Source organism: Hippichthys cyanospilos, chromosome 17 (assembly GCF_059441005.1).
Source record: "Hippichthys cyanospilos isolate Australia breed blue-spotted pipefish chromosome 17, RoL_Hcya_1.0, whole genome shotgun sequence".
Taxonomy (NCBI): domain Eukaryota; kingdom Metazoa; phylum Chordata; class Actinopteri; order Syngnathiformes; family Syngnathidae; genus Hippichthys; species Hippichthys cyanospilos.
This window is the reverse complement of record NC_142385.1, coordinates 1,942,501-1,967,927: the sequence shown is the minus strand read 5'-3', so window position 1 is coordinate 1,967,927 and position 25,427 is coordinate 1,942,501. Positions and strand designations below refer to the sequence as shown.

General features: G+C 40.9%; 1 protein-coding gene across 3 annotated transcripts in view; it reads right to left on the bottom strand.

Annotated features, from left to right (window-relative positions):
• The window catches only part of gas7b (growth arrest-specific 7b), an 87,841-nt gene that overhangs the window by 51,921 nt on the left and 10,493 nt on the right, over window positions 1-25,427 (bottom strand). The window lies entirely within an intron of this gene.

The following is a 25,427-nucleotide window of genomic DNA, read 5'->3' as shown; positions in this document are numbered from 1 at the left end:
AAAAAATAATGAAATTGAATAAGTGTCATTAGTGTATTTGAGCGACTGCATATTCAATACAAACTGTAAAATCAAACCACCAAAAACGTTCAAGATAAGGTTTTCATTTACAAAAGCTTTCCATAACCAGCATGCAAATTCTTTAGTGTAAACACGCTTGCTGACACATAATGTACAAACTTGCAAACCCGGGAATCAGAATTGTAGTGCCAGCATATGTTAATTTAACCAAATGAGCACAATACAGCAACAAAAAGCAAACTGCATACATCTGCTAATGGTTAGTAAGAAAACAGATTAGAAAGAAATTAGGACTGGGCGATAAATTTTATCGGTTCATTCGAATGTTTACTTTTTGAGGATTTATTTTATATGAAAATCGATTTTATTTTGCGACACCAGTTTTGCTGCCTGCTGAGCTCCCGTAGTTCAAAGAGCGCGGAGTGCACCCATGGCAACGAAGAGGCAGATCTCGCTCCGAAGAAAGGAACTATATCTTCAGTTATTTGGAACTGGTTCGGGTTTGTGGCGTCAGACAAAAACAAACATCCCCTCGCTGCAAAGCTTGTTTAAAGGCTGTTGCTACCGAAGGTTGCAGTACTACCAATTTACTGCAGCACCTTAAACAGAGGCATGTAACCCAGCGGGAGAGGTGTGTCACTTTACGACATGAACAAGACCACGGCAGCTCAAGTAACGTTAACGCCACCAAAAAACACCCTACCTTCTTGGAAACATTTACAAACTGTATCCCGTATGATAAAAAATAGGCCCTGTGAAAAGATGTCATAGATGCAGTCGCAATGCATATTGCAAAAGATACGGTGCCTATATACACCGTGGAAAAGACGGGGTTTATTCACCTGTTGAAAGTTTTGGACCCCAGGTACGTGGTAACTGGATACTGAATGGCAAGTTGTTAAACTTTTTTAAATGTTTTATCATAAACGGTCACATACACGGTCACATACACCTCGGTAGAAATCTTTAAATCCCGACTAAAAACACATCTATACTCAAAAGCATTTAGTTAAATTAGCCTGTCTGCAGCCTTCTTCTTTTTTCCTGCCCCCCTCTTCCGGCCGGGAGAGGGGCTAGCTAGATGGTGAGGGTTGACTTGACCGCCTCCATTGGGTCCTGCGCTGGTCGACCATCACGGGTTAGGAGTCTAGCCGTCTGCGGTCCACCTGGCTGGAATGCGGGATGGTTCCTGCCCAATGGCTTTGCCTGCTGTCAAGACATCACTGCACTATATAGCACAATATGTTTTCTGTAATTTATATTGTTTCTGTGTTCGGTACATGCAGCATCCACTTCAACCTGTGGGCCTGGAAGGGGGCTCCTCCCACCTGTGGTCCCTTCTGGAGGTTTCTGATTTTCCCCAAATTGGGGTTTTTGAGTTTTTCCTTCCCCTTCTGGGAGCTTTGACAGGGGATGCTGTTGTGTACCTTACATTGAAAAGATGTCTCTGTATGACCTCTTTTCATTCTGTGAAGCCCTTTGAGACTTCGGTGATTTAGGGCTATATAAATAAAATTTGATTGATTGATTGATTTGATACACTTTATTCCATGTTATGTTTGTGTCACTGTCAGAAAAGTGTACTGAAAAGTTACATTTTCACAGTTGTTTCAATGGAAGGCTGCTATTTACTGTAGATGTTTGATTTCATTTGATTCAGATATATAATTAAGTTAAAATTATTCAAGGAATTAAAATAGTGACCAAATACCTTTTTGCATACCATACAAGCACCTCTTAATTTTGCAAAACATGTTGAGGTAACAGAAGGATTTGTTTGCACTTTCCTTTAGGGTCTTATGATTTTATGTTTAATTTCTTTTAAGATCATTTGAGAGTGCATTGTGTCAGTTTGGAGCTTGATAAAGCTTACTAAAATGTTACATTGTCACTGTTTACAATGGCAGGCAGGGGTGCCATCTCTTTTTTTGTGTGTGTGGCTTGTTTATATCACTTTAACTCCAGAGGGGAAAATGTAAACAAAATAAAATTCAAACTTGTTTTGAACAATTTCTTTGTCATCTGCAAATTGATTTTTTGGTAGGGGGGACAAAATCGTTTTAAATTGTGAATAGAGATTTTTTTGTGAAAAAATCTGAGGTTTTTTTTTTGGGCCATACCGCACAGCCCTAGAGGAAAGAGCCCCCACTGTTAAGATATTATGCAGAGGACTAAAAGGGGTTGCTTGAAATGTGCAGATAACATTGACCGTCCACTGAATCCCACTGCTCTGTCTTGTCAAAGATTAGCAGCAACAATCCCCTCTAAAAGTATTTGGACGGTGAGCACAATTTACTTATTTGGCAGTTTACTAAAAAACTTTGATTTTGAAAAAAGTTGCTCTTCCTTTGGTAAAATTATATGGTTCGGAGTGAACGCTGAGTGGTCCACTCCTATCATTATTATGTTTGTCTTTTTTTTTTGTTTTTGTTTTTTGCTAACTGAGAGATAACACAGATACAATACAGATTTACAACTGAATGGAATATAAAAGAAAATTACACCTCATCCTGTCTAGCTGTGTGTTCTTGCAAGTTTGCTTGAGTAACATTCGGTGCTTTACTTCAGCATCATATTTATAAACAGTGTCATCACCCATTTTAGGGCAAATCAGACTGTAAGTATTAAGTGGTGATATGAACACATACTGACTGTAAGCTATAATAGTTTTATCAGTTCAGAAAATAAATTCACCAAGTGTTACGGCTGCTATGAAACAAGAGAAGCAAAGACTTAATCTGGTACCACACAGCTTTGTGTCAACTAACCATGACCATTTGAATTTTGAGTATTCTCAAAGTATGTTGTCAACAGTTTTGCTTGATGGCATGCATAGTGAGAAACTCCTTTTTATGTTTTTTTTGCTACCACATTTTCAATTCTATGACCAACTGGTAGGTTAGGTAGCGCGCCCTTTTCCACAAAAACCACATGTGGACAACTGCTACCCTTTGAAGCTCGCAATATATTTAACTTATGGTTTTTATAGTATAAAATAATAACATAATAACAATCATAAAGTGCATCTGTTTCATAAGAAAATGTAGACAAGTTACATTTCACAGAAAATTGAAGTACTAAACTATTATGTGAAAAACTGTTGCCCGAATGAAAACTATTATTATTTCTCAGTACATTAAAGACAAATAAGATATGAAAATAAACTTTTTCAAGTGAGCTGCTAAGATGATGTAATGGCACAGCTTGCCTCCAACATAGTGCTTAAGACGATAAGAAGCGGATCCATTTATTTTTATGAGATCGATTTTGGGACAATTTAAATAATTATAAATCATAGTAAATGAGAAATGATTTTTTTTTTTGCGTGACTCGATCTTTGGGCACACTCTTTTTAGTTGGGCACACCCTTATTAGTTAGTTAGTTAGTTAGTTAGTTAGTTAGTTAGTTAACTTTACGTACAGGTCTATCTTTTTTGATCCAACATTAATTATGATGATAATAATAATAATGATTCCATACTCTGAAGTATTGAATTTTAGCATTTCCTGTTCAAATACAGTACATTGGTGGAAAGCAAAGCGGCAATGGACTATTCTGATGTCTTATCCCATACAAATCATCATGTGTTCATTAATGAATGAACCTCAATCTTGCTCTTCTACAGGCTTTAGTCACTAGCAAAATCAGATGGACATCTGATGGTGGTTTGAAAAGTGTGTATATTATGCAGAAATTGTTGAAGATTATTGACATCTCACATTTGATTGAACTATATGATGTACCAGGGTAAGAGTCCCAGGACTGTTCAATACTCGGGAAAGATGATGGCTTTTAGTGGTGTCAAATCTTGTATCATTCTTGTTTCAGCATATGCAACATTAAAAAGTGCACTAAACCAGATGGTTAACCTTTTATATCTCATTCTGCCTTTGGCTCCACATTCACAGCTTCGTTTAGCTTGTCTCATATCAGTTGTCTTTGCATGCCGACATATTTTTCGCTGTGATGAGTCTCGTAGTGACGTCAAAAATTACATTCCTTCAATACCGAAACTTGTTGCAAACACACCAAGCACAAAGGTTTCCCGTGCATCTCTGTAAATAAATAGGACGTGGTCCATTTTTCATTGAACATTCTACACTCCTTATCTAGTTTTCTTGTGTGTTGTGTGGTTTTTTTTTGTCTAGAAGGATGGACGCATAGTGACGAGCTTCCGTTTGGTCGGTTTCCAAAAAAGTACCTCCGAACATTATAAACAGAACAGGAAATATTCTAAACGAAGTATGAAAGGAGGGAAATTGTTAAGGAGTCAGAAGATTGACAAGAAAATGAGTACGACAGCACAAAACTTAGAAGAGACCGAGTCTGCTGAACACTGAAGCGTAACGGCTGAAGCTAATGCTACAACAAGCGCCAGTGAAAATTCTTTGCTCGAAGCTTTGGCTTTACTATCAAAAGAATTTAAAGACCTTAGACGCAAAGTGAGACGGGACCTGGGTGAGTTTAAGGATGGCGTCAAAAAAGCTCTGAAAGACAACCTCGCGAAGGCGAAGTTTGTTGGAGCTACAGAGTCACAATGCTAGCATCGAGGAGTCGCAGACCCGATTTGCTGATCTAGATTCAGCTTGCTTTGAGATGAAAGAAGCATTAGTGATGGTGGTGAAAGAAAACACAGAGATGCGGGACAGACTTGTTGATTTGGAGAGCCGTTCCAGAGGAAACAACATCAGGATTTGCGGAGTACCCGAAGGAAAGGAGGGTCAGTCTGCCATCAACTTTGTAACGGAGTTGTTTAAAAGGCACCTCACTCTGCCGGAGGGAGTGGAGCCTCAAATTCAGCGAGCGCATAGAGCGCTGATCTCAAAGCCACCTGTTATCTCATCGCTGAGATCAATAATAGTGAACTTTCTATAGTTTCACGTTAAATAGCTGATTCTAAAAAAGGCATGGCAACAGAAGATTGAGATGAACGGAAAACGGCTGTATTTCAAAGGAGAAGAGCATATGGTTCCAGACTCCCTACACGAAGATACGAATACACTGGGAAGCCGGACTGCGGATCTATGGGACGGCGGACGAAGCAGCCCAGGACCTGAACCGACACGGCATCAAGGTGACAGTGAGGACCAAGGATAGCATCGCGACGGTCGCTGAGGAGAGATTGAATGCAGCGATGCCGTGGAAACACATCAACTCCGACAGCGCAGCTCAACGAGCAAGAAAGAGGCTGACGGAGTTCAGACAAGGCATTGAGTGAGCTAGATTGAATGAAGAGATAAAAGCGGCCCAGGTGAAGTCAAATATTGATATTATGTTCCTATTAAATGACGTATTTTATTGTGACTGAATGTATAGTTTAAGACACTAAATTGTGGGCTGTGGAGAACATATGACTCACAAGTTATGATACAAAGTCAGTGAAACCGACCAAAGGGTGTTTTTGGTTTGTTTGTTTGTTTGTTGGTCTTCCCCTTTTAGTTTTAAGCCTAAATGTTGGACAATTCCAGTATATGTGGGGTTTTTCCCACAACTAGGGAGGGCCCCTACAAAAGAGAGGCACCTTACCCTCCTCCCACCAACAGGGACTTTTTAGGATGTTTAAATACATCCTTTTTTTGGGAATCACACTGTTTTGCGTTTACTTGTGTTCGAATGTTGTACTATAGTTATGTTTTCTAGTGCTTTGAGCTGGATTGCCATACAAACTTTAAATAGTAATGTCAGATTATAATATGAAGATATTGTCGTTGGATATTAATCGTTTGAATAACTGTGAAACGACAGAAGGTAATGACTAAATTAAAGAAGGATAAGTCACAAATTATATATTTACAGGAAACTCATTTGTCCAGACAAGAAAGTGAGAAACTTAAGAAGTTCGGCTTCACAAACTCATTTTACAGTTCATACCACCAGGGATGTAAAAGAGGTGTAATACTTATCCCCAATTCCTTGAGATTTGAATGTATCAGAGAAATTAGTGATAAAGAAGAGACATTTATTCTTGTGAAAGGAAAACTGGGGAACAAAATGGTGACATTGGTTAATGTATATGCGCCGCCCAACAGTGGGAAGCAATTCTTTAAAACCTTGATAGATACTATGATATTGGAAATGGAGGGGATACTGATACGTGGTGGAGATTTTATTATTGTATTGAATAGTAACTTGGATACAACAAATTAGAATAAAAAAAAAAACCCACCCACGTTACAAAACTGATTAAAACAACATTTAAAGAATTTGGGATAGTTGATACCTGGAGGGAATTGCATCCCTCTAAGAGCGATTATACATACTACTCAGTCCCAAATGACAGCTACTCTAGAATTGACTATTTCTTTATGAATAGGAAAGATTTGTATATGGTAAAGTGCCAAATCCAAGAAGCAGATGTACTGTATATAGTCAATTTAAAACTGCCGAAGAGAAACACATTATGGAGGTTGAATGTGTCATGTGTCTGTTTGCTCTGTGCCAAGGCAGTGTTCAATTGTGCCACGCTGGGGCGGGGTCACCAGCCTTGCACACCTGTTCACCATCACCCATCAGGGTCTTTTTAAGGCTGGTCGCTACAGGAGAGCGACGCTGGGTTATTCCTTCGCCATACTCCCTGCGGCCAGTGAACTCTCATGCCCCGCGTCCCTCTCGCTTGTGATCTTTTGGTTGGTACTTTTCTCTAGTTGTATTTTTGCTCGCTTAATGTTTTTTGTTGTTACTTTGTCCCTAGTCGTTCTCCTGTAGCCTCCGCCCCCTCGTTGCCTTACTCCTCAGTTGGACTGATCCCACCTAGACGTTCTCGTCTCTCCCTTATTTCGTACTTTGTGACTTTTGTTTGTACTTTCCCGTTCCCTTTTTGGACACCCTTATTTTCCAAGCCAGACGTGCGTTTTCTGTTGTAATAAACTCTTTGAACCCAACCCCTCGGTTGTTGGTCGTATCCTGTTCGGGCTCGGGGTCCCCCGTGACAGAATAACCAAGCCAACATGGATCCCATCGACCCCGAGCGAGTCCAAAAGGCCCTGATAAGCCAGGGGCAAAGGATGGGACAGCAGCAAGAGGCGCTCACGGAGTTTCAAGGGGCATTGGCCGCCCTGGCGTTGAATGTGGAAAACCTAACCACACGCCTTCCAGCTACCGCCCCGGAAGCTCCCGACACGAGCGCCAGCAGTATGCCTCAGGTGGCAGTTCGAGAACCTGTCATCCCTCATCCTCCCCGCTACGACGGAGAGCTCGGCTCGTGCGGCCAATTCCTCCACCAATGCTCCTTAGTATTCGATCAACAGCCGCTAACCTACCGCTACGAACGCTCCAAGATGACATTCATCATGAGCCTGCTTACCAGCAACGCGGCGGCAAGGGCCATCACCGTGAGTGCTGCCACGCCTTCCCTCCGTGGCTCTCTCGCTGCCTTCACACGAGAGTTCCGCAATGTATTCAACCACCCTGTGCGGAGCAGAGAGGCCGGCGATCGGTTGCTGGACGCTCGGCAAGGTAACCGAAGCGTGGCAGAATACGCTATTCACTTCCGTATTCTGGCAGCGGAGAGCGGATTTGGCGATGCAGCACTTCGCGGGATTTTTCGTCTGAGCCTCAACCTACGGTTGAAGGACGGACTTGCTGCCAGAGACGAGACAACCGCACTAGAAGAGCTGATTACGCTGGCCATCCAACTGGACAACTGGCTGCGCGAATGACGGAGAGAACGGGAGATCGAACGTGAGTCCCTCTACGCACTGCCGCTGCGGGTTAATGAAAATGAAAGGCTCTCAGACGCCGCGGCACCGGCAGCTGCCGGGACCAAGGCCGTGGTCGAGCCCATGTAAATCAGGGGAAGACGCCTCTCCCTCGGAGAGAGAGAGCGCCGGATGCGCGCCCGCCTATGCTTGTACTGTGGGCTCCCGGGACACTTGATCGCCGACTGTCTGGAGCGCCCGGACCGCGGCAACCCACGCCGGCCAGCGCGACAACTGGCGGGTCCGGAAAATCGTAAGCACCGCTGTGATGCCGGGTCGGTGGGTAGCATTGTGAACAAGGCCACACGACGGCGGCTGCAACTCGCTGGAGAGGCGGCTTATGCTGACAAGCGCAAATCCATTGACGCCTTGGTGGACTCCGGGGCGGACGACAATTTCATTGATTTCTCAGTAGCTGCAGCGTTGGGGTGCCCTCTTGTGAAACTTGACACCCCCAAACAGGTCAATGACCTGGACGGGTGCCCTTTGGCGGTGGTTATTCACCAAACTTGTCCAGTATCGCTCAGTTTGTCAGGGAATCACCATGAGCGGATTTAACTATTTGTTATGCCCACTCGTTGCGCGCCAGTAGTGCTAGGGCTGCCCTGGCTTGGGCTTCACAACCCTAACATAAATTGGACCAAGCTGGTTCTCACCGGCTGGAGTCCCTTTTGCCACGCTCACTGTCTTCGGGCCGCGATGTGTGCGAGTATCCCACGCGCCATACCTGAGCACGAGGAAATCAATTTAGAGCGGGTACCCGCCGACTACCATGATCTCCGCAAGGTCTTTAGTAAGGATCAGACACTCACTCTACCGCCACACTGTCCCTACGACTGCGCTATCAATATCATTCTGGGATCGAATTACCCGTCGGCTAAATTGTATAAAATCTCTCCCTCTGAACAGCAGGCGCTCCGTGAATACATATCGTGCTCCCTGGTCGCCGGGCACATCCGGCCATCCACCTCTCCACTGGGAGCTGGATTCTTTTTTACGGAAAAGAAAGACAAAACCCTCGCCCCTTAATTGATTATTGTGGCCTCAACGACATTACGGTGAAAAATAAATATGCGCTCCCACTACTTGATGAAGCATTCGCAGCCCTCCATCAAGCACGCATTTTCTCTAAACTTGATCTTCGGAGCGCTTAACATCTCGTACGTATACGCGAAGGAGATGAATGGAAAACCGCATTTAACACGCCTATGGGGCAGAGATAAGGGAAGACATTAGGATGTATGATAAAGAAATTAACAATGGAGAGGTTACCTCAGTTATCTTGTGGGACGCTCTTAAAGCGGTGATAAGAGGAAAGCTTATTGCAAAGACTGTCGCGATTAAAAAAGCCAAAAGGGAAGTCTATGAGAAGGAAAGGGAGAAACTGCTTGAAATTGAACAACAACATAAAACTACTCGTGGTCACCTGCTACTTCCAAGAATGAAAGAAATTCGGGATAATATAGATGGCATGTTAACCATGGAAATTGAAAAGAAGACAAGATTTCTAAGACAATCGTATTATGAAGTAGGGACGAGAGCTACTAAATTATTGGCAAAAAGATTAAGAAAACAGCAGGCTGACCGGACAATTCACAAGATAAGGGATGCCAGTACAACTCAGATCATTTGTGAACCAAAAGATATTGAAAACAATTTTATGAACTACTATAGAGATTTGTATAGCCAACCCCCTTCCGCTGACTAGGACCAAATGAAAGCTTTTCTTGCCGAATTAGATTTACCAACAATTGGGGAAAATCAGAACGACATTTTGACCTCACCCATTACAAAAGCAGAAATAGAGAGAGCATTGAATAAATTGAAAACAAATAAATCCCCTGGCAGTGATGGCCTACCAGCGGAATGGTACAAAACGTTCAGTGACCAACTGATACCACTTCTGGAACGGTCATTTAACTATACACTTGAACATGGTGAAATACCCCCATCCTGGAAAGAAGCAATCATTTCAGTGATCCCCAAGAAAAACGAAGAAACTTCTGCAGATTATAGGCCTATTTCATTACTCAATGTAGATTATAAATTATATACGTCCATTATTGCAAAAAGGTATGAACAGTTTATTGGTGATATTATCGATGTGGATCAGACAGGCTTTATTAAGGGACGCCAAACCCAAGATAATATAAGAAGAACTTTACATATGATCAACTATATTCGAAAAGAAAATATCAGTGCTGCCTTAATAAGCCTCGATGCAGAGAAGGCTTTTGATAGTGTGAACTGGACTTTTTTATATAAGGTCCTGGGAAAATTTGGACTTAATGACAAAGCTATTAAATGTATTAAATCACTCTATCAAAACCCAACTGCAAGAATAAGAATAAACGGCAGTTTGACGAAGAGTATAGCTCTTGAGCGATCCATTCGGCAGGGCTGCTGTCTCTCGCCGACACTGTTCGCAATTTTCCTAGAGCCCCTAGCACAAGCAACCAGGCAGAACAGAGATCTTAAAAGGATAAATATTAGGGGAGAGGGACTCTACGCAGATGACATGATCTGTTTCTTGGAGGATCCAGACATAGGCATTCCCATATTAATCAACCAACTAGAGTTATTTGGCCTCTGCTCTGGATACAGACTTAATATAAATAACACAAATCTTAACATTCAACTACTCGCCATCCAAAAACATACAATTAAAATATAAGATGAACTGGAAAGCAACAAAAATGAAATATCTTGGGGTCACATTAACACAGAGAGCTGATGACATGTATGAAGCTAACTATGTCAAACTGGATAAGGAAATTCAGAGTGATTTGGCTAGGTGGGCTATCCTACCATTAGACATCGGTTCACAAATAGAGACCATAAAAATGAGTGTTCTCCCTCGACTGCTTTACCTGTTTCAATTCCTACCCATTGAGATACCTGAAAAACAATTTAGATTGTGGTACAAAATTATGTCTAGATTTATATGGAATGGTCATAGACCGAGAATTAGATTTGAAACATTACAAATTGGGAAAGATAGGGGTGGCCTGGCGATGCCAAATTTCAGAGAATACTTTATTGCAGCGCAAATTAGACCGGTGATCTGTTGGTGTGATGAAAACCACGTTGCCAAATGGAAGAATATAGAACAATTTGTACAAGGGAGGGAAATTCAAAGCCTTATTGGAGATCGAGAAGAAACGATGGGTAGGATTGAACAGGTGGATACTGTTACCCAGTTTACACTAAGACTGTGGTTTAATATAATAAGAAAGCACAAACTGGAGAAGGAGCTTGGATTGCTTCGGTGGATAGCCTATGATCGATGTTTCACCCCTGGTTCTCTTGACCTGAAGTTTAAAGAATGGATTCCAAGTGGAATAACGGCAATGTGTACTGTTATAAACAATGGTAATTTCATGAGTTTTCAGGAGGTTAAACAAAAATATGAAAGATAACCGTGACCATTTTAGATATTTGCAAATTAGGGATTTTTATAACAAAGAGATGAAACACAATGTACATTTGGAAAAAATGGGATAATCAGCACTATTGTTGGAATTTATAATTCAAATAAATATAGAATGATATCCACAATATATGGCCACCTAATGGAGAGAAGAGGGAATACAACCTCGTATATCAGGCTGAAATGGGAAAGAGAGCTTGGTGTGAGCGTCTCTGAGGACAATTGGTTGCAAATTTGTAAACCACAACAATCCACCACATCATCACGGATTTGGAGGTTATATTGTTGGAAATATAGAATAATATCCACAATATATGGCCACCTACTGGAGAGAAGAGGGAATACAACCTCGTATATCAGGCTGAAATGGGAAAGAGAGCTTGGTGTGAGCATCTCCGAGGACGATTGGTTGCAAATTTGTAAATCACAACAATCCACCACATCATCACGGATTTGGAGGTTATACTGTTGGAAAAAATGTAATCAGGTTCTTCATCACACCCAAAATTAGCAGCAAATACTCAAATGTACCACATCTATGTTGGAGGAAATGCGGAGAGGTAGAAGTAGATCACTCTCATGTTTTTGGTTTTGTCCAAAGATCTTAACTTTTTGGGAAAATGTTCACATAACTATTATCAGAATTTTGGGTTACAGTGTACCTAAGTCATGTATGTTACTGTATTTTGGGAATATGATGGGGAAGGTGTTAAAGGAGGACACATATCTACTGAAAATTTTGTTAGTTAGTTAGATAGATAGATAGATAGATAGATAGATAGATAGATAGATAGATAGATAGATAGATAGATAGATAGATAGATAGATAGATAGATAGATAGATAGATAGATAGATAGATACTTTATTCATCCCCGTAGGGAAATTCACATTTCCAGCAGTATCCTCAAGTCGAGATATAAAATATGAGAAATAAAATACACAAAGATACACATAAGTCCAGTACAGAAGTATACTTAAGGTGCTTGTTAACAGTGTAAACAGAATAGTGTGAATCGTTGGAGTCTAGTGCAAGTATAATTAAGGTGCTTGTATAAAGTGAATAGTGCAGTGCAGAGTATGAGGTTTAGAGTTTAATGTGAGCTTTTACTGCCCCGGGTGGAGTTGATGAGCCTCATGGCATGGGGGAGGAATGATCTCCTCAGCCTGTCCGTGGAGCAGGACAGTGACAGCAATCTGTCACTGAAGCAGCTCCTCTGTCTGTAGATGATGCTGTGTAGTGGATGTGTTGGATTGTCCATGATTGATAGCAGCTCGTTTAGCGCTCGTCGCTCAGCCACAGTTGTCAGACTGTCCAGCTCTGTGCCCACAACCGAGCCCGCCTTCCTCACCAGTTTATCCAGACGCGAGGCGTCCTTCTTCTTGGTGCTGCCTCCCCAGCACACTACTGCGTAGAGGAGGGCGCTCGCCACAACAGTCTGGTAGAACATCTGCAGGAGCTTTTTGCAGATGTTGAAGGACGCCAGCCTTCTGAGGAAGTACAGTCGGCTCTGTCCTTTCTTGCACAGAGCTTCTGTGTTGGTAGTCCAATCCAGTTTATTGTCCAGCTGCACACCCAGGTATTTGTAGGTCTGGACAAACTCTACACATTCTCCTTTGATGGTTACTGGATCCGGATGGGGTTTAGGCCTCCTGAAGTCCACCACCATCTCCCTGGTCTTGGTGGTGTTCAGGTGCAGATGGTTAGCGTCGCTCCATGAGACAAAGTCCTGGATCAGTTTCCTGTACTCCCCCTCCTGCCCACTCCTGATACATCCCACGATAGCAGTGTCATCTGCAAACTTCTGCACGTGGCAGGACTCAGAGTTGTACTGGAAGTCTGACGTATACAGGGTGAACAGGACAGGAGACAGCACGGTCCCCTGTGGCGCTCCTGTGCTGCTGACAACAGTGTCGGACGTACAGCCCCCCAGTCTCACGTACTGGGGTCTGCCTGTCAGGTAGTCCGTAATCCATGCCACAAGGTGTGAGCCTACTCCCATCTCTGTCAGTTTACCACTGAGCAGCAGAGGCTGTATGGTGTTGAAGGCGCTGGAGAAGTCCAAAAAAGTAATCCTCACTGCACCACTGCCACTGTCCAGGTGAGAGAGGGATCAGTGTAGCATATAGATTATAGCGTCCTCCACTCCTACCTTCTCCTGGTAGGCAAACTGCAGGGGGTCAGTGGCATGGCGGACCTGTGGCCTCAGGTGGTGTAGCAGCAACCGCTCCATGGTCTTCATCACGTGTGATGTCAGGGCGACCGGCCTGAAGTCGTTGAGCTCCTCCGGTCGTGGTTTCTTTGGGACTGGGATAATGCAGGTCTTCCACAGCTGGGGGACCCTCCCCCGTTGCAGGCTCAGGTTGAAGATGCGCTGTAGAGGGTCTCCCAGCTCCAACGCACAAGCCTTCAGCAGTCGCGGGGATACTCCATCTGGACCTGCTGCCTTGTTGGGTCGCAGCCTCCTCAGCTCTCCACACACCTGGGCTGCAGTGATCTTGGGTGGGGGGGAGACGTCCTCCTCTGTGCTGGTGTCTAGGGGGGGAGGGTGAGCTAGGAGGGAAGCTGCAGTACTCCGGGGTGGGAACGAGTGGGGGTGGTCAAACCTGTTGAAAAAGTTATTCAGCTGGTTGACTCTCCCCCTATCTCCTTCCATGGCAGCACCCCGCTTTGTGCTGCAGCCGGTGATAGTCTTCATTCCATCCCACACCTCCTTTATACTGTTGTTCTGCAGCTTCCGCTCCAATTTCCTCCTGTACTGCTCCTTCGCCTCCCGGAGCTGGACTCTGAGCTCCCTCTGCACCCGCTTTAGCTCCTGCTGATCACCGTCTTTAAAGGCCCTCTTCTTCTGGTTCAGAAGGCCTTTGATGTCGCTAGTGATCCAGGGCTTATTGTTAGCATAGCAGCGAACAGTTCTTACAGGAACAACAGTGTCCATGCAGAAGTTGATGTAGTCTGTAGTGCAGTTTGCCACCTCCTCAATGTCTCCCCCATGTGACCCCTGCAGTACATCCCAGTCTGTAGATTCAAAGCAGTCTCTCAGAGCCTGCTCTGCCTCAGTAGACCACTTCCTGAATGAGCGTGTGGTTGCTGGTAGCCTCCTCACTTTTGGTTTGTAGTGGGGCTGAAGCAGAATGAGGTTATGGTCTGCTTTCCCCAGTGCAGGCAGTGGAGTAGCACTGTATGCATCCTTAATGTTTGCATACAGCAGGTCAATGGTCCTATTTCCCCTGGTGTTACAGTCCACATACTGGAAGAAGGCAGGTAATGTTTTGTCCAGAGTCACATGATTGAAGTCCCCAGTGATTAACAGAATGGCCTCGTAGTGCTGTGTTTGTATTTGCATGTAAGAAAGTAATCACGAGGAAGTGGTATAAGTCAGACCCACCAACAAAAGATGAATGGCAGAAAATTATGATTGAAATATCTGTAATGGAGAAACTGACTCACAGGATAAGGACCGAAGAGGAAAAATGTCGGGAGAAATGGGAGAAGTGGACTGTTTATATGTCGATGACGGGACAAGAACTATCACACTGAAGGCATTACAAACATAAGGGAGAGACATCGCAAGCCAGTGGGTTGTTTTCTTTTTGTGTGTGTGTGCGAGTACTCTGTCTTTGTTAGATGTTTGTTGTATAAACAGAAAAGCTATAAATAAAAAAAAAAGTATAAAAAAAGTTTTACTTAAATACTGTATGTGAAAAAAAATTTCAAAGGTCAACTTGTACTCTGAGAAACACGGTAGTGGCCAAAAGCATGGAAAGAGAAGTAGCAGCACGTCAGCCTCCATAATGATATTGCACTGAAAAAGAGAAGTGATTTCATAATCAATGGCCACAGAAGTCAATGGAATAATTTACATACACAAATAAATTAACATATGTGACACATTTTAACAAAACCAGTTGTGTCGCAGAGATTAATTTTGAGTTATTGACGAAAATACAAATTTGGACAAATATGTCCATGTAGGGATGTCTACAAAATCAACTTTCTTAAGGTTGTGACTTTCATTTCCCAGCAGCCAATCAGGATTACTAATTAAATCACTCACTTGTGTCTTCAGCAGCTCCTCATAGCGCCTTTCACTAACCACAATAAATACATATTTACATCTGTCAATCACTTAATGTTATTCAAGGCCAAACCAGCTTGGCCAGGCACTTTGATGACATTTATCCGGGGCTGAACTAGACTGCTATGTTGTATTTACTTTCTGTTTCCCACACATTTTGCTGCTTCAGCATGTATAGGGAATTCAGTTCAAAAAACACATCACAGGCATTGTTTCACTTTGGATTTTCAACTACTTGACTTCAGTTGTCCGTCGTGCATTTAGAAGGCTTTTCTTTCCAACATTAACACCAGGCAAGAATTTAAAAAATAATAGTAATTGCATGCATCAGTTTAACATCCAAGTTTGCTGAACATGACGATCAAAATAAAACAAAGGACACAAAGACAAACTCTCACTGAGTTCCTCAAGAGAGTCATAACTTCATCATCACCACTGATATAAGAAGGCCCTTGGCCGAGAAAGTAACGTAACCACTCTTTGAAGCACAGAGTTCCCAACTCCTTTGGGGTGGCTCAGCAGGCGTTGAGACTTGTGAAAAATATAGCCAGCGAGAAATTTTACACACATATACGGAGCCACTAGCTGCCTGACCTAGACAGACAAATAGATTCAAGATATGACAGGATGGAGGAAGGAGTGAATATAGCAGGGAAAAAAAAAAGAAGAGGGTTATAAGATTTTGGAAGGAGAAACAACAATCAGGGTCTCGGACACTGTCTTTATTTGGAGGAACTGTTATACAATGGAGAAATGCGAGAAACTGTCGGAACAAAGGACTAAGATGCGCATTCTTACCCACACTATTTGACAATAATGCTGTACTGTACAGTGCATGCAAACATATACTACCAGCATTGTCTACTTGTGTGCATATGTGAGTAGGCTAGTTCTAATAGCGAACAATGACTGTTTTGTTATAGCCCATTCTCCTCATTTACAGTACGTGCACACCGAACGCGCATCCTTTTCACTCTACACGGGGCGTTTTGTCGCGGGGTCAAGATGATCACCTTTGTGAATCACTTTTTTGTCGCCAAAAAAGGGGATATATATTGAAGGAAAAGGAAAGCGACAGTGATACAATAATATAAGGGTCATTCCAGAATTGAAAGACATTTTACATCACACCCATCAAATCATTAAAAAAAAAAAAATCTACATATAAAATACTAAAACATGCTGTTTGGGTCAATGTACGTGTCGAGAGGCAAAATTTAAAAATTAGAAAAAAAGACAATAGAATGGAAAGAATAAAAAGTTTAACATTTTCTGAATGTCTGGAGTACACGCTAAAATGACAGTTTTCTCTTGTCCAACACCAAATTAATACTCAATTAAAACAGGTGAAATGGAATTTAAATGCCTTTTTTATTTATATTATTTGTTCCATTGCTGCCTCTTGTAATGGTGGCAACATTCGTTTGAATAAAAATAGCATTTCAAATAACAATTATTTATGGAATGTGTGTCCCACAACACCCATGCAACGCTGTTACCATAACCTTTTTAGAATGATAGAAGAAGAAAGCAGAGAATCAAATGATATGCTAGACTTGACATCATCAGTTTTCCAAAAGACCAGGTACAGAAAAGGTATGTGCTCTCTATGATTTTTCCATGTTTCTAACATAGATGGCCTTATTGAATGTCTCCCTCTGTCCCATGCAACCCTGTTATGCATATAATCGGAACAAGATTGTCTTATTTAAATCAGTAAATCTGTCCTCTTGGTAGCAGTAACAACTAGTTTCTACTCCTGAGAGAGAGTTAGCATTAGCATAGATTTGCAACCCTGTTACGTCACATGCCGTGCACAGTGTCTAATTTGTGTCTACTGTGTGGTTGACAGGACTTTAGGTCGCAGTGATTGTGGGAGGTAGAGTAATCGGGTGCGCACCTGCATCACATCTGCCATCGGTTATGTAATGCGGAGGACGTCGGTGTATTGCTCCTGACAAGTGCCGTTACCCGTGTGATGTCACCCTCGATCTTGCGTCCGAAAATTATTTGTATTTTGTTTGATTTCATACTTCACTTGTGATCCGAGTTTTTGGGCCGTGTGCCACTCTTTCCGTTAACCCTTAGTAGCCGCATATTCTGACAGCGCCCACCCGTCTACTCCGTCTCCTTCACTTTTAGTAAGTGTGTTGGTTCTGCTTATCCATCCACACTGGTTTTATACTGTCATGTTTGGTTGTACTTTATGCCTGCTTTGACTGATTTTAAGTTGGTAGTTTGTTTGCATGCTACGCGCTTCTTTAGTTTAAATAAATGTTTTCTCGTCATTCACCTGCGTCCTGTCTGATTAGGGCCCCCTGCTTATAAGACTCAGTACCTTGTGCCATAACATGTTACATGCAAAGCTGTTACTGTGGTTAGTGTAAATTCATATATTAAATCATGCTATAAATATTGTACCATTGATCTGTAAGCTATGATAGCTGATTACCTATTATTGATGATGTGTAGAAGAGAATCAGAAAAGTGAACATTTACGTTTTAAAGGATTTGAAGCCCAAATGTCCAATTCCAACACTGGAATGACTCATACGTTCTTAGATGTAACAATAATAATAGTAGAGCTAGTAGTTTTTTTTTTTTTTTTTTAACAGTTGTTAGTGGCACATGTCCTCAGGAAACGCCAGAGATCATATTTCAATTTTATCATGAGGAATAAAATTATAGTAAGGCCGAATGACAAGAACTATAATTACTCTGACTGAGCTGATGTTTCTTTCAAAAGGCAACTCAAAGTAAAGTGACAAACCTCCAGCATAAGTCTTAAAAAAGTTAATTTTGCCTCAAAAACCCCAAATTGGTCACTAAAATGTTTCACAATTAACAAGTTTCAGTGTTACCACAACACAAAAGGCTTTTTAAGTTAGCAGCTGCTGCTAAGTGCTGGGAAGATACACAGCAAATTATTTTGAGGCCCTGAGTGACAGTTTTATCACAAGATATGTGAAAAGTGAAAACCTCAAATGTATTCTTTGAGTTGGAAAATGGGTGTGTCACACCAAAACAGCTGACATTTTACTGCCTTGTAAACATCTATTGTACATGTTTAATGACACAAATGACTGCATTTTATGTGACTATATCACAGAGGGCTTTTTTTTTTCCACTACCTGGCTGTCTGGTTACTGGCTGCTCTAAAGCACAGATCTGACTCGGGGAATTCCACATGAGCCTCAGTGAGAAGCCCACTCTTCACTCTTCGGTTTCATTATAAATACAGCTAAAACTCCACTGAAAGAGAAGCAATATGAGGAATAAAGTAGATTGACAAACCTAACAGCTTGTTGCAATTTTTTTTAAGTTCCCTCGGCAATGTCACAATTCACACAAACCAAAAATACATTATCCCACAAAAATAATTTGAGTGTTAGTATATTGGGAGAACAACATAAATTACTTATATCTTTTTTGGCATTACAAAAATGTTTAGTATCAGTCAAACGTTTGGAAACACCTCACATTCATGTTATTTCCGTATTAATCAGACTACAAATAGAGTTTTTACAACACATAACTCAAAACAGATACATTTTCTCCTTTTGCAATGGCTCCCAAGCATGCTGCTTTTGCGAAGGCTGGTATTAGCCTAAACGGCAACAAAAAATGATAACAATTGCTGAGAAGGTTATACTTCTCAATATGTTGAAGAAAGGGATAAGTTACGTGGCCACGTGGCCGTGGCATGCCTTTTGGGAGTGAACGAATCCACCAAGAAGGACGAGGCGAACATTAGGAAGACGGCTGCCATCACCTTTAGCATCAGTGAAGCCAGTTGTTACGGCTCGTAATATAACAATCGTCCGTATGGAGGGTGCTGGATTGCCGACTTTGGGAAGAAGAACATAGTAAACCCCTTTCCTTTGAAGTCTCACGCAGCTGCGGACATATTAGTAGTGGGCCGAGACTTCAAAGGAAAGTTCACTTACTGTACAGCATATAATGTTTAATCATTTAAGATTAAATATGTGTTCTTCAGCAATATTTGTCTTAATATGTATAGCATGAAGACTTTTCACGTTTAAGGAAAAAAAATGTATATATATATATATGTATGTATATATATATATGTATGTATATATATATATATATATATATATATATATATATATATATATATATATATATATATATTTTTTTTTTTTTTTTTAATATGAAAAGCTGGAGCGCTACTTCGCGGATTTTCAGCTATCGCGGCTGGTTCCGGATCCTATCTACCGCAATAAACTGTAAAGGGAAAGGCTTGACATGTCTCCTTCAACCTTTGAATGCATGCTTAACCCGTTCATTCCCTTTGGATCAATGCATCCCTGCACTTTTCAAAAATTGGCTGTGGGTATAGGAATGGTAGCAATAAGATGAACAATAAGATGAAATGGCATCCCAGCGGTTCATTACACACCTATCAACACATTCTAGTGGCATTTAGCAACTTTTCCATACAGAGCAAGCCAGTGCTGGGCCCAGTGTCAACAAGGTAGCTTGCCTTGAACAATTTGTCATAAATGAATTCTCTAGTACTGCAAAAATATATTGATAATATCTGCAATATATGTGTGTTACTATAAATTACTATGTACAGTGAAGGGCAACCTTGCACACTCTGATCTCGTCACTTCATCACTTGCGTAAAGAAAGGTTGGGAGAATATCCCAAGTAAGATCATTGGGAGAATAGTAACGTGCATGTTTGGAGAGATGACGAGGAGGAAAGTCTAAGATAGCCATACATTGAAATGGGAGGAGCTATTTGGCGTGTCAGCAATGATGACTTTTAGGGCTTTTAGACAATTTCATATTTATTTGTGTCAAAAAAATAATACATTGACAATTCAAATCATTAGTTTCAGCTTTTCCGTCGACGCGCACGAGTACATTGAGTCGCAGCCCTGTCTGCCCCGCCCCCATACTATAATACTCAATATACTGTACAATGTGGAAATGCCCCTGAAAAAAACATATTTTCCGCATATTCCTGCATAAGTCTTCTTCCCATATTTTTAATTTTTTTTAAAAGCTGATGGTGCGCCTTATATATGGATCAATATTGAGATTGGGATTCGTAGATGGGGAATGAACTGATAAAGTAAGCTTTACCTGTTTCTTTTGTGTGTTTACACTTGAACAAGTTTGGTCATATTGACATTAAGTTATTATGCTATGGAGAGTTTAGAGTTATTATTTGCATTATTGTTGTTATTACTTTGAGTATTACTATATTGTGATGGAAAAAGTTTTAAAATACAGTGGGCCCCCGGGTTACGAACTTAATCCGTTCAGCGGCTACGCTCGTATCTCGAATTGCTCGTATAGCGGGCAATCCAAACCCATGTTAATTCGTGAATGCGTGCAACGCGCGCCGAAGCCTTAGGTAAAAACGACACACTGTATACATATATTAAAATTGAGTGACATAATCTGCTGCACACTTGCATTATATAATAAATACAATGGATAAATAGCATTTACCTTTGAAACGACGAGACTTGAGCTGGGTGTAAGCAGAGGGGGGCAGAGTCCAACGCTCAAAGTTAACACGGTGATAGATATGCTATTGGTCTTACAGTGTTACAGTAACTCTTTCAGTCAGGGTGCAAATCACGCAGATACTAAAACATCATCCTCTTATTTCTTTCTTTACCGCTGCTAGTAATTTTAGAAGCTATGTCTAACAGATAAAGTTTGCAAAGTCTTCACAACATTCCGTTTTTCACTAATTTTCTCTCCTTCCTTCCATCCTGTCCCATCAAGCTAGATAAAGGCGTTCGGCCAATAGCATATCGGCATTTCTGTGATTGACGTGTGACGCCGGCCAATAGCATCTCCGTGAGTGAGACCAGGTGACCTTAATCGACCAATAGCATATTTGCATCTCCGTGACTGACTGATAATTATTCGCACTTTTTTTTTAAACGGTTGGAATGTATTGACAATTAATTTAAAAAAAAAAACACACATTTAAACCAATGACAATTCTTTGTCCTGCAATCGGCACATTTAATTTCAAGGCAGCTGTTTTTCCCTTTAGCTGTACAAACACTACACTTAAATGGTAATATATTTAGACACCGTGAGTGAGACAGTCAGTGTGACGTTGTAAGACCAATAGCGTTCACGTTACTGCCACAAGTATCCACTGATGATTGATGATGTCGCTACTGTTGATTTCTTTGACGCAATTAAACGAGAACATATCTACATACTCAATGGCCGGCAATTCGAATTGCTCGTAAGGCGAGAGGTTTGTTCGTAAGCGGAGGACAAAATTCTCCCTGATCCACGCTCGTAAGGCAAATTGTTCGTAAATCAGGGTGCTCGTAAGCCGGGGGCCGACTGTATGTCATTAATTGAGGGTGTGCCTTATAATCCGGTGCGTCTTATATATGGAAAATGTTTTAAAATATGTCATTAATTGGAGGTGCGCCTTATAATCTGGTGCGCCTAATAGTGCGGCAAATACGGTACTATAATTTTGTCATTTTAATAACACATACCATGTGATGTAATTGGACAGCAATGATCTGTGAGGTGTAGACTAAACGCGTTTTTGGAAAATTCACCCAAATTGCAGTAAAAAAGTGGGGTCGACTTATAAGCGAGGTCCACTTGTACTCGGAGAAATACTATAACTCCTGAAAATGCACAGCCATGACCTGAAAGTCATTTCGGGGCATAAAGTATCATCCACAACATAAGGTTGACTGAGAAAATAACAAATTGTCCAAAGCTGTTAATAGAGCAAAATAATCCAAATTATAAAACATAGTTTTGATTAAAATACTTTTGTTTACAAAATCATTTCATCAATATTGCTTCAGAATGACTTGAGTTTGATCAACAATCCAGGACATTGTAGGAATTAGAGGCTGTTTCCAAATGTTTCTTGTTTGGAGTGAGATAAACTATAGTTTTCATTCACAGAAATGTTCTTTCAACACTTATTAACTGATATGTTTCTACAAAATGGGGATGAAGTCTCTCTGGTTTAAATTGTATTAGAAGATTGTATCTGAAGCACTTAAAAAAGACTGTCTCCAAAAGACAAAATATTGATGACATAATATTGATGGAGATCATATCCCTCCGCAAATTCTTGTAATTCCAATGATCTAAACTATAACATGATGTCATTGGCATGTATCAGCATTTGGCATTTGTACGAAAACGCATAAAAGATTGTACTGAGCAATATGCTCTCAATCATCGGTCACAAGATTAGATACAACTTCTTATGCTTTTGAATGCAAATGTCCAAACGTTTGACAGGTACTGTAGTCAAACATGTCTTCTGCATGACAGAAGCAAACAATTTCCTAATTTTCAATTAACTAAGTATACATTTAGTTAGTTCCATTCAGTGAATAAAAGGTGGGTGAGTCATTCAAATGTAAAACTGAACTCAAACATCACAACTATCCAAACCACAGTTTTGGTAGAGAATATCGTGAAACAATGCAGACTGTGATAAGTAAACACGAAACATCAGATAATCATGTCGTTGTACATTCATGTGGTTTTGCTTTGAGGAGGAAAATCTTAGAATGATTTTATTTTTTAATAACATTTCATGCAATTCGCGCTGACCAAAATAATTAACCAGATTGAAAAAAAAAAATTAAAAAGATCCTGAGGAATTGCGTTTTAAATGAAATGAAAAAATCTGCCCCTGCAAAAAAATGTGCCCCTGCTATGGTGGTCATGACGCAAGCAAAAAAGGTCAGCACAAATAACCTCACAAACAAAAGACAACAGCAAATCCAAAATAAAAAAAAGCAAAAAAGCAGACAAAAGGAAATTAGTTGAAAACAAAATACCAACACGTTTGAAAAGACAAACACATCACATCAAACAAAAGTCATGAACAATATATATATACAATTCACATTAGGGTGCACAATTAATCGAATTTTTATCTCAATTACGATATTGGCTGCCACCATTAATTAAGCTGATCCTCTGCGATATTAACATTTAAAAAGTCAAGTTTTTCTTACAAGTCAAATCAAGTACTATGTTACCCTACCACCAATGGCAATGTTTCCCACAAGTTTGAATGACAAAAGCCTGTTTTGCTCACCTTAATATATTATTTACCTGTGTGAAATGGTATTGAGTTTCTCACCTGATTCCTAATATATACAGTGCTAGATGTCAATTGAGACCCATTTTGAAAAATAAGATTGGCAAATACAGTGGACCCCCGGTTTACAAACTCCCTACGTTACGCCTTTTTCATCTTGCGACGTGGACCGCGGCGTTTTTTTGTCCCCTCCGAGAATTCTGGAAGGTAAGAGGAAGCCGTTGATGATCTTGCGCCTGAGGGTGATGTTGATAAATAATTTCACTCGGGAAGTCCATGGGGCGTGTTGTCGACGAGGCTGATGTGGATGACCTTATCGAAGAGCACAATGAGGAGCTTACGACGAAAGACTTGAAGGAGTTGGAGGCCATGCAGGTGGCCATCATTCAAAAGGAGCAGCACTCGTGGTGGCGGGGAAATGGAGACAGAAAAAAACAACATCGGCAGAAATAAGGGAAGCGCTCGCTTGGTATGAAAACCTTAGTAGATTAATTGAAAAAAAAAAAAAACCCTGAACAGGTTCTCACCAGTCCTCTACTGGCAATGTTAATGACAGGTGCATGAGTCATTTGAGAAACATTTTGAGGAGTCGTCAGAAAAAGGCTTCTTTGGATAGATACTTCTCCACAAGAAATGTGTCAGAAAGCGAAGATGATAAGAGTGATTCTGGTAAAGAAAGTGAAGATTAAGTGCTATAAAAAATAAGTTCTCGTTTTAAAAAAAAGTTCTCGTTTAAATAAAAAAAATTGGTTAAAAAAAGTTCTCGTTTAAAAAAAATCTCATTTAAGAAAAAAACAAAACATTTTCTGCCGATGTCGTCCATCTCTGCTCCCCTCCGCCTCCAGCCACCACCAGCTCGTCACGTCGCCACAAAGCTAAATGAATGTCATTTTTCCTTTGTATATTTATGTTATTTAACTATGACTGCATAGTTAAATAATTAATTAAATAATGATTATGTTACTAATTTTTAATATGTGTATAAATTCATGATGTTTTTACCTAAGGTTTTTGCATGTGTTGCACACATTCACTAATTAACATAGGTTTAGATTGCCCGCCATATGGTGAATTCAAGTTAAACCCTAGCTGCGGAACGGATTAATTTCGTGACCCGTGGCCCACTATAATTGTAATAAATTCGGTTTGAAATGACCGAAAATGACATCATGAATGCTAGTTGATTAAAATTTGCTTAAAAGTAAATAATGTGCTTGGTTCTAAGTAGGCTTATTTTTACACACATACATACATACATACATAGATACATATACACATTATATATATATATATATATTATATATATATATATATATATATATATATATATATATATACACACAGTCGGCCCCCGGTTTACGAACACCCTCTTTTACGAATGTTTCGACTTATGAGCGTGGACCGCGGAGTATTTTGTCCCCCACTTACGCACACACCCTCCGCCTTATGAACAATTTGACATGACAGCCATTGTGTTCGAACATTTATTTTCGCTTTGCTACGTCGACTAATTTAGAAGTTGACGCTAATCACGGCATCGTCGAACGCTATTACTCTTACAATGTCACAGTCACTGTCTCTGTCACGGTGTCAGTCACGGAGTCAGTCACGGAGATGCTATTGGCCGGCGTAACGTCAACCACAGAAATGCCGATATGCTATTGGACGAACGCCTTTATCTAGCTTGATGGCACAGCTGGTCGGGACGGAAGGAAGGAGAGAAAATCAGTCAAAAACGGAAGGAAGGAATGTTGTGAAGACTTTGCAAACTTTATCTGTTAGACATGGCTTCTAAAATTGCAAGTGGCGGTAAAGGAAGAAGTAAGAGGATGATAACAATAGAAACCAAGCAGGAGATAATAAAAAAATACGAAGGAGGCACACGCATAGTTAACCTTGCTCTGAGTATGGATGTAACCGCTCGGCAATCTTCTAAGGGCAAGACTTTCCTTGCCGGGAGACGGACCTCGCTCGACAACAAAATGGAGAGGCTTCTTCTATTATGGATTAAAGAGAAGGAAATCGCCGGTGATATGTTTTAGTTTGAGAAAAGTTCTTGTTTAAGAAAATAAATCAATAAATTCTGCGGCTTGGTCTCTGCTCA